The following is a 19,578-nucleotide window of genomic DNA, read 5'->3' as shown; positions in this document are numbered from 1 at the left end:
AATGGAATATGTGGGCCAAAAGGCAGCACTGTTGACCTGGCCCAATGTTAAAACCTTCACCAAGAAATGTGGCTCACAGATATTGGTGGTGTTTGAAATGACTAAGAACATTCTGGAGCCTGGCTTCTCCTGTGGCATGGTTAGCTGACGGTGTTGTGTGAAAAAGTTGGGGGGGGGGGGGCGGTTCGAGTTCAAACAGCCATGCAATAATCTTTTTTTTTTTTTTTTTCTAAATAAAATACCAATCGGAGTAACTTATTTTAATGTTTTTAATAAAGTGCCAAACACTGGATGGGGCAATTGATAATTCAAGGTGACATTTAGAGGGAATTTAAGACGTCTGGTAAGATTATAAAGAAATAAACTTGTAGACTTACTCAGGCTTTATTGTATGTATGTATATATATATTATAAATATATAATATATAAAAATATATAATATTAATTATTAAGTAGAAAATTAATAATGTATCATTTTAGTCTAATCTTTGAGACAACTAGTTCACCAATTAAATTACAACAGTACAAAAATATCTTCTTATATGCCTCCTGTGGTGGTTTGAGTGAAAATGGCCCCCATAGGCTCATAGAAAGTGATGTGGTGTTATTGGAGTAGATGTGGCCTTGTTAGAGGAAGTGTGTCACTGGGGGTGGGCTTTGAGGTTTCCGAAGCTCAAGCCAGGCCCAGTGTCATTCTCTCTTCCTGCTGCCTGCTGATCCTGATGCAGAACTCTCAACTACCTCTCCTGTACCATGCCGGCCTTCACGCCTCCAGCTTCCCTCCACGGTGACAACCTCTGAACTAACCAGCCCCCAATGACACGGTTTCCTTTATAAGACTTGCCTTGGTCTTGCTATCTCTTCACAGAAATAGAAACCCTAACGAAGACACCTCCTGATGTTTTAACATTTTTGGTACATTTACTTGTGTGCATGTGTGTAGGACATGAATGGCAGGCCACATGTGTGGAGGTCAGAGGAGAGCATGTGGGAATCTTTTCTCTCCTTCCATCATGTACATCCTGGGATTAGAACTCAGGTTGCCCTAAGTACCGTTTTCCTATGAGCCGTCTCACTGACCACTTCCTATTATTTTAAGAGGTGTGAGTTACTGTCAAGATTGTTTTGTTATTGCTGGAGATGAAGATGACCTCAGTCATGTAGGCATGAACTGCGTCCCAGTTCTCTTTTGTTTTCCACTGTATTTTTTGAGAGAGCGATTCTCTCAAAATGCTGGCCGTTCAAACTCTTGATTTTCCTGCCTCAGCTCTTGGGGCACCTGTGGCTAAATTAAAAAAATAAAAATAAAAATGTGTCACTGTCTTTCCCCTAGAATCTTTGAAAATGAGAATCAGTTTAATGCTCCAAAAATATTAGTATTTGCCTTTTTATACTCACTTATAAGTTGATATTAGACATAAAATATAAGATAAACATACTAAAATCTATATACCTAAAGAATCTAATCAAGAAGGAGGGCCCTGGGTAAGATGATCAATCTTCATTCAGAAAGGTAAATGGGATGGACATTGGAAAAGGGAAAAAACAGGGAACAGGACAAAAGCCTACCACAGAGGGCCTCTGAAAGACTCTACCCAGCTGGGTATCAAAGCAGATGCTGAGACTCATAGCCAAACTTTGGGTAGAGTATAGGGAATCTTATGAAAGAAGGGAGAGATAGAAAGATCTAGAAGGGACAGGAGTTCAACAAGGAGAGAAACAAAACCAAAAAATCTGGGCCCAAGGGTTTTTTTCTGAGACTGATACTCCAACTAAGGACCATTCATGGGGATAACCTAGAACCTCTGCACAGATATAGCCCATGGCAGCTCAGTGTCCAAGAGGGTTCCCTAGTAATGGGAACAGGGACTATCTATGGCATGAACTCAGTGGCCTGCTCTTTAATCACTTCCCCCTGATGGGGGAGAAGCCTTAGCAGGCCACAGTGGAAGATAATGCAGCCAGTCCTGATGAGAACTGATAGACTAAGGTCAGATGAAAGGGGAGGAGGACCGCCCCTATCAGTGGACTGGGGGAGGGGCATAGGAGAAGAAGAGGAAGGGAGGGTGGGGTTGGGAGGGGATGAGGGCAAGGGCTACAGCTGGGATATGAAGTGAATAAACTGTAATTAATAAAAAATAAATAAATTTTTAAAAATATTGTTAGTATATGCCTTTAAAAAAAGTTGTTTTGTGTTTTGTTGTTATTCCCCTTTGCTTTCTGAAACAGTCTTAGGTAGCTTAGGTTGGCCTCAAATTTTATATGTACCTGAGAGTGACACTTCTGATCTTGTGTTCATCTTCTGAGTGCTAAGATGATGGGTATATGCTACTGTTCTGAGTTGATATGATGATACTGAACATTGAACCCAGGGCTTCGTGCTTGCTAGGCAAGCACTCTACCAATTGTGCTACAGCCCTAGCGTTTATGAGGCAGGGTCTCAGTCCATAGCTCAGGTTGCCCTTAAACACAGTACTTGTAATCTAGGCTAGCTTCAGACACCTGGGTGCTGGAATTACAGGTCTAACCTGCCATGTCCAGTACAGATAGGAATGAAATGTACCAGTACTCTAATACAAATTTATTTCAAACAATCAGAATATATGATACCAACTTGGGGCTTATTTCCCCAAATATAGCAAAATTTGCTATGAATATCTCTAGAAAAAATATATTTTCAGCATTCTGACACATTGAACAAGGATTATTTCCTTGTTATTCTTCGTGATGAAGAAATTAATGGTACAATCAGCATAAATATCTATACTAATGTTACGAGGTCAGGGTTGGATGTTTACATGTTCTTGGCTTTTTATTCAAGGAAATGAAATAAAAGCCCATCCAGATTTGGAAACTATTTAAAGCAAAGCAGTAAAAAGGCTCAAATACACTATTTGGCTCTAATAGGGAGCAGCAGGCCATGTGAAGGAAGATAACTCTCAGGCTTAGTCTTTGGTTGGGGCCTCCCTTTTGGGGTTCAAGATGAGGAGTTTGTTCACTAAGGGGCATAGTAAGGGTAGATCTGTTTTGACTAATTAGATTACATAGTCATTTTCTGCTGTGACTCTCTTCCCATGATGCATCTGATTTTAATCATATATACTCCCAATTATGCAGAGCCACAAAGAGCTAAATAGAGAATTCTCCTTAAAAGCTAGCTTAAGAGAGTCTTGCCTTATTGTGCATGCTTTCAAAACCAGTCAAGGCTGGATTGGCTTTCCTACTCTTAGACCAACCTGTTATTGGGAATATGTTTGAACAGAAAGTACCCTAGCTTTATTATTACCATCAAGGGGAGAAGAAAGTTGTCCCATCGTTCAGAGAGGGAACTACATGTAGATGAAGGTGCATGGGAGTCTGAGGTTATTAGGTGCATCATTAAGAATGAGTTGTCCTTGTGCATGGGTACATGGTGTATGCAGGTAAAGGAAGGGGCCATCAAGTACACAATTAGAAGAGGACGGTGTGCATAAGCCAAACCAAGAAGAGTCCACTGTTGATAAGCTCTTCCCTGTGCTTGTCTGCCTCAGCAATATCATACTTAAATTGCTTTTGATAATGTTAAAAGCGTACCCAGGGCCTCATACAAGTCACATGCCACCAAGCCACACCCATAATCCCTAAAGAATATCTCTTAAAAAGTATATTTACTGAAGCTTAAAACTTAGGGATAAAGATTATTGAAATCAATGCAGACACTAAAATAATGGATCATGTTGAAAATAGAAAGTCAGGTCTGGAAGACAAAACAGAGGATCAATGAGTAAAATTCAGTAAGAAAACAGTTTAAAATACATGAACCTAACATAAGAGAATGTGGGGACATCATGCAAAAACCTAAACTTTGGATTATAGCCATCAAGGAAGGAGAACACCATACTAAAGGCATAAACTGTATCTTCAGTATAGGAGAAATTTTATAGGAGAAAATTCTCTACACCTAGAGAATTATGGGCGTTTGGGTACGAGAGGCCTGTATATAGAACTCTTAACAGACAGAACCAGAAAGGAAACTCTTCACAGTACATTATAGCTGAAACATTAAAAACACAGAATATTTTAAAAAGTGTATTAAAAGCTTCAAGAGAGAAAGGTCAAGTAAGTTGTGAATGTAAGTCAATCGGAGCCACACCTGATAATTCAACAGAAACCTTTAAATAAAGCCAAAAGGACCTAGAAAGATGTACTCCAAGTACTGAAAGACCACAATTGTCAACCCAATTATTATACCCAGCAAAACTATCTGTTAAAAATTGAAGGAGAAATAAAAAGCTTCCAAGATAACATCAAATTACAGAAATGCATGACCCCTAAGCCAGTTTTATGAAGGAGAATGAACGCAATACTTCCCTGCGAATACAAATATAAGAATATTCAAAAGATTTTAAAGAGTAAACAAACAAAACAGTCAATTAAAAAATATCAAAGAAAAAGAAAATCCCTTTCTAAAGCCCTAAAGGATCTAAGAAAATAGGACACATGTAACCATAATAAAGACACTATATAGCAATCTCAAGGCCAACGTCATTTCTAGAGAAAAACTAGGGGAATTTCTACTAAAATCAGGAACATAAAGAGAACCTCTCTCATCATACCTGTTCAATATAGCAGTTGATGTCCAGACAAGAGGAGATAAAAAGAAATACAAATAAGCAAATATCTTAGAGTTTCTATGACTATAATAAAACATAACGAAAAGCAACTTTGTTACAGTCTATCATCCAGAGAAGTCAGGGCAAGAACTCAAGTCAGGAACCTGCAACAGGAGCTGATGCAGAGGATGTGGTGGAGTGTTGCTTCCTGGCTTGCTCCCACTGGCTTTCTCAGTCTGCTTTCTTACATCTTCCAGGACCATCTGCCCAGGGATGCTGCCAGTCACAATGAGCTGGGCCCTCCTACATCAATTATTAATGAAGAAAATGGCTTCACAGGCTTGTCCACAGGTCAGGCTGATAAGAGCGTATTCTCAGTTGAGGTTTCCTCTTCTCATATGACTCTAGTGTCAAGTTGAAAAAGATCACTAGCGAGCACAGAGAGAAAAAACACAAAGCTTATTTCTAGGTTATATTATCCTATACCTAAAATACCTTTAATACTCCACTAGAAAACAGCTACAAATGAACAATACATTCAGGAAAATAGCAGGACACCAGATTAAGATACAAAACATATCCTGTATACCAAAAACAAACGTATGAAGGAAGAAGTCAAGGAAACAACTCCATTCACAATTGCTTCAAAAATATCTGAAAATAAATCTAACCAGGGCGTGAAAGACTTTTACAATGAAAACTTTAAGACATTGAGGAAATAAATCGACAAAGACACCAGATGTCTTGGTTTGCTTTAAATTGCTGTGACAAAGACCATGAGCAAAACCAACTTGGGGAGGAACAATTTGTTTCACCTTTAAGGTTTATGGTCTGTTATAAGCAAGTTAGGGGAGGAGCTCAGGTAAGAACTGAAGCAGAGACCATGGAAAGAATACTGCTTGCTTACTTCAGTATTTATTTAGTTTATCTTGTGTCAAGTTGAACAAAAAACAAAAAACAACTAGTCAAAACAATTGACCACTTTTCAACTTGACACACTAATTCAATACTTTTAAGCAATAGCTTTCCTTTCTTGTTTATCTCCAAGATCTCATATTAACATCAGTATCACACTTTAAAACATTCCAAGTTTTAAATGTTCCACAACCTTTAAAAGTTCAAATACTTTAAAAATTCAATATCTTTAAAATATACAGTCTCTCAATTATGGGCTACTATAAAATCAAAATAAGTTAAATATTTTCCTACTCCGAGAGGGAAGAACCAGGGCACAGTCACAAAGCAAAACCAAATACCAACAGTATGAAAAACTTACTGTCTCATTTGGGATTCGTGATCTGGGCAGCTCACTTCTCCAGCTTTGCCATTTACAGTATACACACAGACACACAGATGGGGGAGAGGAGAAAGAGAAGAGAGAGAGAGAGATTGAGAGAGAGATTCACCAACCTTTTACACAGATATATCTAGGTCTGTGTCAAGCTGACAGAAACTAACTAGCACAGATCTTTATCCTACTATAGAGATACTTGTTCATCTGTGTTCATTACTGTTGTATTCACGAAAGCTCGAGCATGCAAATAGTCTAGATGTCCATTAACTGAGAAATGGATAATGAAAATATGGTACACAATGGAATATTATCCAACTGTTAAGAAAAATTAAATCTGCTTGTTAATTGACAGAACTGAAAATGATTACTCAGACAATCTCCACATGCTCTCCCTCCTATGGGATGCCAGCTTTGCATCTTTGAGTCATGTACCTTCTTCTTCTCTTTCAAATTCATGGCCTCCTTTAAAAAAATTGTTACATATATGTATATGTGCATATATGTATACATATATACATACATGTGCATATATGTGTATACATATGTGTGTATGTATATGTATACATCAACACATGTACTTTTATATATATATGTATATATATATATGCATGCTTAGTTCATAGACTGTTGTATGCATGTTTTTATGGCTGACCATTTGGTCTTGGATAACCAATTGGTGTGCTTGCCCAGGGAAGACTATTCTACCTCTCCTGCTCTCAGCATTCTTTAATGGTCCGTAGTTCCTTGTCTAGAGCTGAGGCCTTCTGCCTTCTCCCACGCCCATGTTAATGTGCCCGTTGGTGTTGTCTTTATTTCGGAGCTATATCTTAAAGACTAGAAAGATGACTTGTAATACTGCTAATTTTCAGTAACAAAATGGAGAGGAATCAAGTCTTCTTCTTCTTCTTCTTCTTCTTCTTCTTCTTCTTCTTCTTCTTCTTTATCTTCTTCCTCCTCCTCCTCCTCTTCTTCTTTAATGTGAAACCAGAGGCAATACAATATGGGTATTTGAGAACTGAGGTATAGTGAAGAATTAAAAAAAAAAAAAAGGTGGCAATGTTTCCATAGAAAATGAGTGAGAAAGAATGAAAGGAATGGAAAAGCAAAAGGCATTGAGTTTGCATTATTCTCATCAATAAAAAAAAAAGGAGGTGTGTGTGTGTGTGTGTGTGTGTGTGTGTGTGTAAATGGTGCACAGATCAAGGACCAAAGGTGAACAGCAGGGAAGCATAGATATTGGAGAATAATAAAATATCCAAAGATGTTGCAATGAGGAGCATTACAGCCCTATTGGGGAATCAAAAAAGAATGGGAGACAATAAAAATAGCCTTTAACTTGAGGCTGAGAGATAGAATAAAGCAAGGGAGATGTTAGGCAATACAAAACAAAAACAATTATTGTCTTAAACACCTCTGATTGTTTAAGCTTTCAAACATGGGACGATTTTGGAATGAAGATATAATCTACAGCATGACTGAGCTCTTGATGTTGGTTGTGAAAAAATGTACTTTCATTGTTCTATTTGACAGGAAACAGTAAGTTGTTCAAGACCACTTAAAATGCTATAACATGAGCCCATCTATTTTTGATTAGATGCAAATAAAAGCATATTGGTAATAAGGTCTCTAGGTTTTGGTAGCTTGTTATTGTATTTAAAGGAAAAGACAAACAGTATTGGTACCATAGTAGAAACTCAGAATAATCCAGCATGGTGGCACATGAGTTGTCCTAGCTGTTGAGAGGCTGAGGCAAGAGGATCGAAAATTCATGTCCATCCTGGGCTACAAAACAAGTTTAAAGCTAGCTGGTAACTTTGTGAGACCCTGCCCAAGGAAAACAGAACAAAGAACAGACCAAGCCAAGAATCATCATTTATGTAAACACAGCAACAACTCTAATAACAACAGATAATAATGAAGAAATTACATGCTTTCAGGCTGGTGCTGTGTCTCTTGGTGGAGTGCTTCCCCAAAATGCATTGTTTGATTCTCAGTAACTCAGAAACAAGTTGTGATGGCATATACCCATTATCTTAGCACTCCAGAGGTGGAGATAGCAGGATCAGAGATTCAAGGTCATCCTTGGCTACATATTAAATTCAAGGTCAGCCTGAGCCATATGAGAGCATATCTAAAAATAAAACTAAAAAATCACTTTCACTCATGTTTGAAACATCGATTTAATTAGGCTGTGAACTTAAGAGCTGAGATCACATCATTTTAACTTAGTTCTTGTAAGCCCACCCCACCCTCTGCATATTTGTCTCACTTAAACTTTCCCAATATTTAGGAACAATCAGGTCAGTAGGAAGGAATGGCACTTCTTGTTTACATTATTGGTTAATGATTTCATCTATGTTTTTGGTGCATTCCTGTTATTTTTATTTTCTCCAGAAGGATGGGCGTGTCCCTTCTTGTTCCCCTCTTGGTTAAAAGAAACTATTTCCTCCATCAGATTTCAAATTCCATAGGAAAACAGAAGCTACAGCAAAACCTCACCAGCACTTCCACTCACAGGTCAGCTTTGACACAGCTTGGGAAAGGTCAGCCTACTTCATTTCCCTCTATTGTCACAGTTACCCAGTTCCTGATTGTGGTACCGTCTGGTGGCGCTATTTTTTTTTTTAAAGCAATCCCTTTATCAGTTTTGGTTTTCTAAGCAACATAAATTAACCAGGAGCTTTCTTTTCCACACTGAATGTTATTTGCCTTGGGAAAAGATTGGCTTTGATAAAGAGGAAGAAAGAAAGAAATGAAAGTATTGTCTTGTCAAGAACATTGATGCCAACTGGGTGAAATCTGTTGTAAAGAGGGCAGCAGGAGCCGAGGACAGACAGCTCATTGGGTGACACGGAGAGGGCATCCAGAGGAACTGAGTCTCTGTTCCATTTCCACGGACACTCTGTGGTTCACTAAACTCTAGATTTACACTTGTTGCCTTTACAGCTTTTGTCTCCAAGCTGACTTCAGTTTACTTTGATTTCTATTACTTTGAAGTTACTGTTTTGGTCCCAATTATCTAAAAATATTCATTTCTGCCAATTCAGTAGCTGAGTGAATGTGACAGGTCAAAAAAGAAAAATGTTCCTAACGAAGTCTTTACTCTGATTCAGAATAATATGCCCGTTTTATGCTTGTTATTTATCAATTTACTTTTCAACTGCAAACTCTAGTGTAAAAATGTCTGTAATTTTCTTTTTGATATCAAATATAATTCTTTTTTTTTTACATGGTACACAGGCAAATCTGATAGTGAAATCCAACGTATACATCCTGAAAGGGGAACTGAATATCAAACCGTCTCCCCCAGATACAAACAACTTGAAACAGAGTAGGAGTGATGGGGGAAGCAATCATTCTGGGCGTGGCTTTGCTGGGTGAGCCTTTGTCTACATTTTGGCTCCAGTTCACTTTCCTCCACTGCCCCCGCTGGAATTGCAATCACCCTCCACTGTGGCCCATTATAGCACCATTTCCTTCTGACTTTAGACTTTGGAGGACGCCACTTACCAGGGGAAGGTTCTGGAAGTGCTAAGTGTGACTGGAAGTGTTAAGTGTATGATTGGAGTTTAGGAATGGGGTTTCTAAGTGAGCAAGCTTACATACAGGGAGCAAGAAGCAGCGACTGCACACAAGTTCTGCTTCACTGAAGTGAGCAGCAGGGCCCCGGGAAATTTCCCTAGCCTTTCTTGGCCTCTGTGCAGTGACAGAGCTACGGCTATTGGCTAGTACTGTGAGGATTGAATGAAGGAGTGGCTCAGGAAAAGCCCAGCATCTGCACCATTGCCTGGCCAAGAGAACTCTCAGAAACTCCAGGGGACAGTCTGCAGTTTTTGAATTTAGGAAAGATTCTAGGTGAGAAGCATGAAAATGGAGGAAGTTGTAAAAACAGTGTCCTTTTCCAGAGACAGAAAGGAAAAAGCAAGAGCCTCAGATGCTACGGAAGGATTGTGAAAGGAGAGAATGAACACTGTGTGTCCAGCTTTGGAAACAGCCTTAATTTAGAGCAGGGGAATCTTAGTCTTCAAGAAGTCCCTGGACTTCTTGACGCAATGTACTGTTAGATACACTGAGCTGGAAATTGCCAAGAAAGAAAAAGCTGCTTGGTGTTACCTGAGGTGGCATTAGCAAACATCGCAGTTCTCTGTGCTTTTTGTTTTTGTTTGTTTGTTTGTTTTTGGACTGGATATGAAACAGTGATGTGACATAAACATTCTATTGCCTGAGTGAAAAGAGCTTGGTTCTAGCAGTGCCAAGACCCTCAGGACATAATTTTTCCAATGGCATCTTGACAACAACCCAGTAAAGAAACTTCCTTTATTGATTTCCTAGGCCGATGGTTCTCAAAAGGAGGTTCAGTGCACGGCAAATAGCCTCAACGCTGAGTTGTAATCCTAGTCATATTGATTTGATTGATAATGGAGAGCAATGATAGCTAACGGTGCATTTGATGTGTTGACAATTACTGCACATACTGCATGCCAGGAGAGTTACAAGATCTTGATTTTTGTGACAATTATAAGGGCTTTTTGTTTTTTGTTTGTTCGTTTGATTTTGTTGTGCTCTGATATTTGAAACAGGGTCTTGGGTAGCCTAGGCTTATCAGGAGCTTGCTACATAACAAAAGCTAGCCTGGAATTCCTGATTATCCTGGCTCTGCCTTGCCAATGCTGGGGTTACGAGTGTATGAACCCACACAAAACTACATTTATGAAGTTTTAAAATGAAATAACATTTCTTAATATTCACTACTTCATTTTATGGCATAAAGTAGTATACAGATTTAAGGTCAAGGCTATTTTTAAACTTGATTTGATTTGGAACACATTAAAAAATAACATATGTTTTAAATAACACATTTTAAAAAAAGCAAATGTGAAGAAAATACAGAGAGATCCCAGACTAGCTCACAGGTACATTGACTAAATCTGAACTCAAAGGGACTTCAAGAGTCACTCAGTCTGCCTAATTTTCAACCTGTGATAGACAACCTGCCTTACTCTGCAACCATGCGGTGAGTGGAGCTTCTGTGGGTGACACCATTCGTGTGCGCGAGCCCCTGAAAACCGATAAGAACATAGAAATAGAAGATACAAGTCTCAGGCTTCTTTTTGGCTTCCAGAACTATTTCCAAAATCCTTCAAATTCATATGTGTTTTAAATGGTGTTTTGAATTGGGATCTTTGGGGCCATAAATTAATTCATTTGTGGGTAATGGATTAATAAGTACCCAAGGGTACTTATTTTGCTACGAGAAAACACTCTTGGGGCTGGGGAGATGGCTCAGTCAGTAAAGTATCTGCCAGGCAAGCATGCAGTGCTCTAATACCAAGCACCTGTGTAAAAAGCTGAGCATGTTGCTGTGTGCAGGTTAAGGGAAAGGTAGGATGCAGACAAAAGCTCCTTGAAGCTCATTGGTCAGCTAATCTAGCTTAAGCTGCAAGCTCATCTTCAGTGAGAGATTCTCATTCAAATAAGTATGTAGAGAGCCATAAGGAAGACAAGAGAGACTTCCATGTGTACATGTACATACACGAAACATGAACACACACAAACACACACACACACACACACACAGAGAGAGAGAGAGAGAGAGAGAGAGAGAGAAAGAGAGAGAGAGAGAGAAAGAGCACTCTTGTGGAGATATTGTTTTAAAACAAAATCCCAAATGTTCAAGAAGCTGGGGTGAAAATCTGCCAGCTCAGAGAGGCAGAAAAAAACACTCAGCTGACCTCCCTACTCAGCTGACATCCCAGAAGAAAAAAAAAAAAAGAAAAAACAACAAAAACCTTTGTTTCTCTACAGTGTCTTAAATAATCTCAACTCAATCTCTCTTCTTTCTGTTTACTTACGTTCACTCCTTTTCAACAGGTTGCTTGTTCCACCTCTTGATCTGTGGTTGACTTTATTTAGCTCGTGGGTTAGACCTATGTGTTAAGGCTGAGCCACACCACAGCAAGACCAGTTTTCTTTTTTTTTTTTTTTTTCTTTTTTTTTTCCAGTTCACAATCTTGGAGTTTACAATGTGATCAAATATCCTGCAACAGGAGGGAGGGAGGGGGAGAGAGAGAGAGAACTCTTGTGGGGATACTTCTGGCTTGCCATAGGGGCTCTCTGCCCTCTCAGGATGCAGCAAGAAAGCACTGAGCAGATGCTGAACCAATGCCAAGTCTTCTATGCTTCTACGGACCTTCCAGCCTGTGAAACAAATAAACTTCTTTTCTTCATAAATTATTTGGTCTGAAATATTCAGTTAAAGCAACAAGAACAACAACAAAACAAAACTCAGGAGTCTCTTTACAAAACCTGGAAGTACCCCCTTTTTCTAATGTCCAAAAAGAATTTTATAATGGGTGCAAAAGGAATACATAGAACAGAGAGAAGTGCACATGGTTATTTACATAGCAACAGTGTTAACTCTACCAAAGTGGTCTGACAGGTCTCAGGGTGGGAGATGACAGCACCGCACTGAAGAAGTACAGCCTTGGTACCCGCCAGAATCAAAAAGCCCCAGCTGTTTAGGAACTCGACAGCTGTTGCTTCCGTTGATACACACGCTGCGTCACCATCTCACTGTTCTAACCATGAGAGATTATCGTTTAGGTGCCTCGGCAAACCAGGGATTCTTTGGAGAATTCATACACGGTAGAGAAGAGAGGCCACCAGGAGGACAGCTGAGACACTGTGGAGAGCTGAAAACTACATGCCAGTATCAAGCAGACACGGGTGACATGCTACTTTTGCATTTAGGGAAATGCATTTCACTGAGCAGTTAGGCCCTTCTCATTCTTTGGACTTGAAAACAGATAGAATGCCTATGTTCAGAGACGTTAGGCTTTTGTTTGCTCCTATCTTGGTGACTTGATGATGTCATAGTTGTGACGCCAGTGCTCACTGCTGTCCTGGAAGGGCAGCAAACATCATTTACTTGTTGGGTGTTTCTCAAAACATATAGCATGGTACCAGGGTCAAACAGAGTTTTATTGAATGCCTGGATTTTTAATGTCAAGGAAAGGAACAGGGAAGCAGTGGTTTCCCAGGCTGTTCTTCATCCTTTCCAGTATGTCATGTATCTGCTCTTTGTCACAGCTTGTCAACTCTCTGTGATCCTATACTTTCATTCACAGTCCACAAAAAAAAAAAAAGCATATTTGAAGTTGCAACCTGTCCCAGTGTGAAAAAGAAAAAAAAAAAACAAAAACAAAACAAAAGCAAGCTTTCTGGCACTGAATATGCTGGCACCCAGAGCAATAATCTGTTGATAATTTTGCAAGGTTTTCAGGCTGATTACATTTGGGCAGTGTCCATGTCCCCGAAGAGGAATCCATACACCCCCAGCATCTGCACACACACACACACACACACACACACACACACACGGGTTACCTTGACAATTAAAAGAGCTGGTTACTGCTACTGCTATTGTCCATGATCTTCTACAATAATGTCAATTAAATGAAAATCCAGTGCTGCTCTCAGAGACCATCTGGCACCCTGAAGAAAGGGCTCCCCTCTCATAGCTAGGAGTCCAGGTTGCTGCTACAGCTTTGCCAAGTGGTAGCTGTGAAAGACAGCAGACAAACACCCAGGGCATTTGGCTCAGAGGGAAAGGCCCTTCTGCTAAAGTAGCACAAAGAAACTTTGAAGAGTGCAGCACTTGTTAGACTTAAAAGGAGATGATCAGACGTCCTGAGAGGAACAGACAACTCCCAGAGAGGCAGAATGGGAAGACGGTGCTTGAAGAGAACCTGTGGGAATAGTGGCCAGGAGGAACAACTCTGTCTTTAGTATCTATAATACTCTGAGTATGCTTTAATTAAAGTTATTGTTTATTATATTATTCTCATTATTATTGAAGCATGCAATGAATTGAACACTACCCTTCCAAATTACCTCACTCAGGACAAAGCAAAGAGGCCAAGCACTTATTGTTACAGATTATTACATTCATGTGTGTACATACGTATGTATGAGGGCACAAGTGTACCTGTGTGGCAGTCAGAGGACAACTTGTGGAGGTTAATTCTCTTCTTCTACCCTCTAGACTTAGGACATCAAACTCAGGTCATCAGGCGTGGCAACAAATGCCTCCACTCTCCGAGTCATGTCACAGGCCCAAAGGTGTGGGTTATTTTTTTTTTTTCCTCACTAGGAATTGAACTTAAGGCCTCACACAAGGTAAGCAAGCCTTAAAAAGAAAGTGTGATTGTGTCCTCTTGAGGAAAAAGATTCTTGAACTCAGTCCCCTGGAGACACTCCTAGCCAATGGCTTCATTTCTTTGTACTTAAGTTTGAGCAAAGAACCCAAGAGACTCAAGTTGTGCAGTATGAAAAGGACGCATTAACTCATAAAGATTCTCAATTAGATGATCTGAGATGGTGTCACTTGATTTAAAAATGCTTCCTTGCCTGGTATGGTAACATACCTTTGTAATCTCAACCCTTAGAAGGCTGAAGCAGGAAGATTGCTGTAAGTTTAAGGCCAGCTTGGGGTACATAGCAAGACCCTGGCTAAAACGAATGGAATAAATTTAAAAAGGGGTGGGTGGGTAGAGGAAAGGGGCTGCAGCTGTGGCTCAGCTGTTAAGAGCGCCAGCTGTGCTTGAAACCCCAATTTTAGTTTCCAGCACCACGGGGCAGCTAATCATCTCTTGTAATTCTGGGTTCAGGGGCTCCAGCACTCTTTCTGACCCCTGTGGGCACCAGGTCATGATGCACACACACACACAGGCAAAGCACTTATACACATAAAACAAAAATGAATAAATACTTTTTGAAGAAAGGAATGAAGGAAAGAAAGAAAAATAATGCTTCCTAATAGTCAAACAGTTTACAGTGAGAAGGAATCTGGAAAGCAGAGCAAAGCAGAGACTCAAGGATGAATCTAAGAGGAATGAGAGAAGGGTGAGGAGAAAGCAAAAAGCAAGAGAGCATGAAGCCAAGAAAGAGGTGGGCAGCATGGCATCACTCAGGGGTCCTGGATAAGTTCTGTAATTCAGTACCATGCCTTTTCCTGATTCTTTGCCCACACAGGGTCCTGGTTTGCCCAGATGTGATACCTGCTTCAAAGGGAGCTTTAGACAGGGAACACGTGGCTTTGCCAAGCCAAGGAAACTCAAAGCAGGCACTGTACAACAGAGAGCATTGTTTTAAAAAAGAAAGACCTGTTTTATCATTGATTTAGACAAACTCAGGCTCTTTTCTTAACCATAACATTATACCTTATCATGACATTTATTTTAGATACACTGTAAAATTTTGTAAAAAAAAAAACAAAAAACTAAGCGTCTAATAACAGGAACTCAAGCTGTTGAGGTGGCCCATGCCTGTAATTCTCAGTATTCAGGAGGTAGAGGTAAGAAGGTTGCAGAATTTGCAGACACCTTTAAACAACAGCTCTATATTTCCATGCTGGCTCCTGTGTGTATGTGTCTCACTGTGATCACATTTAACCCTTGACGTCAAATATTTCTCAGCAAGCCATTTTCAAAACAACTAAATCAAAACCTCAGTCATAGCCAGCAAATACAAAGAGATTATGGTTCAACTTTCCCTAGCTTCTCCTAAAGAGAAAGGTGCTATAGGAAAAAAATATATATATCTATATCTATCTATCTATCTATCTATCTATATATATATATAGCAGTGACCTTATCACAGTGGGTGCAGGAACACACGAGAGACACCAAGTACATGTGCACCCAGAAACTCTCAACGATGCCACCGCTTAAACAAGACCCAGCGCCAGCACCAGCTGCCACACCCTCAGAGGTAGGTACAGATACATAGCCCCACCCTAAATGAAGAGCAATAGGAATTAATGATTGCTGAGAGAGGGAGAATTAGTGGTCCCAGGGGGATGTTCCTTAATTATTTTCCAAAACTAGTCAGCCTGAAACATACACACACAGCTAAGTAGGTTCAATGGGCTGCATTTATTTACTTATATCACATATATGTAACAAAAACTGCTAAAGAAAAGAAAATCATGGATTTGAGAGCGGGGCATGAGAAGGGGAAGCCAAGGGGGTGAGAGGAAGGGAGAGGCGATGTAATTATATTTTGATTACATTAAAAAAGGTTAAGGACATGAACTTAGGAGATGGGAAGATAGGGGTTGATGTTGTTGGAGCTGGGGAGGAGTGGGGAGTGACTATGATCACGATACATATCTCACAGAATTAATTTGTTTAAATGTTAATATATGTACGACACAGTAAAATGCTCTCACCACAGGTTTTCATAATATATCACACACATAAGAATGAAATTTATTACTTGCCCTAAATATACGGTTACATGCAACCTCCTTACAGAATGCCAGCCACCATGTCTTGCCACATTCTCTTTTGGTGCTTGCCCCCCACCCCGACCCCCCACCCCAGGTTTGCTATGGTAAAATAAGAAAAGTTTTGACTCTCTTTGAACACCTATTCCCAACTCTGCTCTTTTGGTTCTCCCCTTGAGACAGCATCTCACCATAAAGCCACAAGCACCTTGGAGCTCAGTATGTAAACCAGGCTGACAGAGAATCTCCTGCCTATGCATCCTGAGTGATGCGGTTAAAGGTGAGTGCCTCATACTGGAACCTTAGTTAAGGGTTAGGGAAGTCGTGGTTGTTGGAGGAGAACCTACAACCACTAATTTACTAAATATATTACTAAGCATAGTCCCTAACAACATCGATATACATTTGTCCGTTTACCCACGGATAAGTGGACCATTCACTCATCATCGAGGAAACCTCTTTTTTCAACAGATGGAGACCACTGCAGAAAACTACAACCAATCAAAGTGCTGAGTTGTGGAGCTCAGTACCACTGGAGATATCTACAAAATATTCCTGTACCTATGGCTCAGGATATATTGCAGAAGAGGGGATGGAAAGATTGTAAAATTCTGGGGACCTGGGAGTTTTCTGCATGGCTGTGTCTCTTAGTGACATCTGAAGCTACACACCAACATGTCTCACCAACATGGCTGCTCAAACATGTTGGTGAACAGAACAGGATATCACCAATGGGCATGCCAGACTGGAGGGAGAAAAGCCATGAAGCCTCAACTCTACATATAGGACTGCAGGCAACTTGGGAAAGCTGGAAGTGGGAGCAGTGCTCTTTCCCGCGGAAAGACCACACTGACTGGTTTTCTCAGTACTATATGGTCAGCCCTGAAAACATATATAAAAGTAACATTACATGGACTGAACATTTTATATTTAATTATTGGGGGAAAAAAAGGAGGCCCTTAATTTGAAGACGATCAGGCAACAGTATATGGGGAGGTTTAGAGGAGAAAAAAAGGAAGGGAGAAATGTTGTAATTAAATTATAATCTCAAAAAAGAAAAGGAGAGACAGAGAGAGAGAGAGAGACAAAGAGAGAAATATGTCACCACATCTGGCTCGATCTATGTTCTAATTCCACCTAAATAAGAAGGCACTATGAACAGCTCCATCTATACACAGAGCATCCAGCATCCCTGGGGAAAACCCCAGGAGAATTAGGGAGGGGATGTATTGGAATGATGCTGTTGTCTTCAGGGTACTCATTTAAGATTTCCTTTTCTTTCTGTCGTCTCACTAGACTATTTGTGATTTCCACTCTGAAATTAGAGGAAACATCTTGGCATCGTGCAGAGCTTGGAGAACTGGATTCAAATTCCAATTCTACCACTTAAAACCTTGGACAAGTCATAATTCATTTCCTCGGCTGGGATGTGACAGAATTCTGCCTGCCCTGGCTGCTTCTGTGGGAACAAGATCATGAGAGTATAAAAGACTGTGTGACGGGAAAGAGTTCCACAAGTATTACTGTCCTCTCACAATATCTGTGTTATAAGGACAAAATAATGGAGGAGGACTGACCTATACAGCCTGTGTGCTTTGTACCGCAATTTAGGTCTGGTGTAGTTCATATCACTGACCCTCCAGCAAAGTCCTTTTTCTTAAGACAGTCATATACACAGACTAAACCTACCCTAATATTTTAATTATGAGAAATTTATCTCTAACTTGCAAAAATTTTTATAGCTTTATTTACTTTTTGTTATTATATTTTGTGGATAACAGATTCACAGGATTAAAATTTGTATACAGTTTAGGCTAGGTGCAGTGACTCAAGCCTGTAAACACAGTACTTGGGAAGCAGAAACAGGTGTTCTTGTGAGTCTGAGAACAGCCAAGAAGATGTAGAAAGATCAAAAACAAAAACAAAACAGTTTATACATTTTTAAAAGATGCAAGCTTATCTGTGGCCTAGTTTTTATCTAACTGATCATCCCTGTCTGGAAGACCTCTATGTATTTTTTTTTTTTTTCTGTCACTAGGTGTATACAAGCTTTAGGTCTCTTTTACAGCAATTTTGGCTTCTTATGGCTTACTGTAGTAGTGGTTGGCTCTTCCACAAAATGACAAGGTGCCCAGGGTCAAGTACTGGCTTAGCAGAGTGAGACTCTTTCTGACTTCAAAGCAAATACTGTAGCTGGGTATAGTACACAGCTGGGATCCTAGCATTTGAACGGTTGAGTCCAGATTGGGACACAGAACAAGACTCTGTCTAAAGAAAGAGAAAGGACTGGGAAGGAGGGGAAGATGAGTTCCTCAGTCTGGAGAAGGCTAGAGTTAGGAGTCATAGAAAGCAGACGCAAGCATCGAAGAAGAAAGGCAAGAGGGAAAGGAAGGCGTGTCGGGCATTACCTATTTCGCCCTTACTCGGGGCATCTGGTGGTGAGCCAGTGTTGTGAGCTCACCTGCAGACAGATATGGTCTAGGCCAGAGAACTCAGGAGCTCAGGGGTTCTCGGCAGTACATCGCTGTCACTATGGTTCTCGATGAACTGAGAGGCAGGCACAGGCCGGACAATGCGAGCGCACAGGCCCATGGTCACTCCGAGAAGCGTTTGAACTGCCTTCCTAGGTAATTTTCCTTGGCCGCTGGCTAGATGGCTCAGAGGGTAAAGACAGCTTAAATTCGATGCCTGGAATCCACGTAAAGGTAGAGAGAATCAACTCCACAAAGTTGTCTTCTGGTCTCCTCATCCACACCCCTCCCAAACTTATCCTACCCACCCACTCAAACAAAACAAACAAACACCGGAGGCCCACTTCGCGCCTTTCTCCAGGTGACCTCAGCTAGAAGAGATTCCACAGATGAACCTCTTAGCAGGGCTTCTCTCGGGCTGCGTGCCCACTCCTTCCACCCCGTCCCGGCTTCTTCAGCTTTTACCAAGTAGCCAGGGCTAGTGTTGTCCTTCCTACCTGCCTCAGTCTTGAGGGCTGAGCTTACAGGCATGTGTCAGCACGCTCAGCCTGAGGCCGAACGCTCAATGGCCTTCAGACGTTCCTTACCTTGCGATGGGCATGTGCAGGACTTAGCAGCTCTCTTGCAGGCCAGCCTTCAGCTAATTAGTGGAGTCTTGAAAACTGAGCCTTCAAGATTATGTAAGAGTTTTTTCTTTGCCAGAAAAATTCTTGGAACTTGGGAAGATCTGTTTATAAACAGTTAGCCTGCTATCTGTTCGTGAACACTGTGTTCTTACACACACACATACACAGACACAGAACCCTTCATTACCAAGCAGGGCCAACATCGCTGAGGTCTGTTAGTGTCACACATGCTTACTCCAACCTGCTAGCAACCCTTCCGCAATGAAGTTTGAATCTCAAACATGTTTCAAAATTTGTTTTTCCTGTA

General features: G+C 40.5%; 1 long non-coding RNA gene across 2 annotated transcripts; it reads right to left on the bottom strand.

Annotated features, from left to right (window-relative positions):
* Positions 1-300: 300 nt before the first annotated feature.
* On the bottom strand, positions 301-19,286 carry LOC132649535 (uncharacterized). Of its 2 annotated transcripts, XR_009588022.1 has the most exons (5): positions 19,233-19,286; positions 18,583-18,862; positions 11,739-12,084; positions 4,757-5,020; positions 301-1,285 (listed from the first exon to the last, which is right to left on the bottom strand). It is a non-coding gene; the product is annotated as an uncharacterized LOC132649535 (long non-coding RNA). The 2 variants fall into 2 exon arrangements; XR_009588023.1 differs by lacking the exons at positions 11,739-12,084; positions 18,583-18,862; positions 19,233-19,286 and adding an exon at positions 5,869-5,896 and having other exon boundaries at positions 4,596-5,020.
* Positions 19,287-19,578: the final 292 nt, after the last annotated feature.

Source organism: Meriones unguiculatus, chromosome 20 (assembly GCF_030254825.1).
Source record: "Meriones unguiculatus strain TT.TT164.6M chromosome 20, Bangor_MerUng_6.1, whole genome shotgun sequence".
Lineage (NCBI taxonomy): Eukaryota > Metazoa > Chordata > Mammalia > Rodentia > Muridae > Meriones > Meriones unguiculatus.
This window is presented reverse-complemented; position numbering and strand designations above follow the sequence as displayed.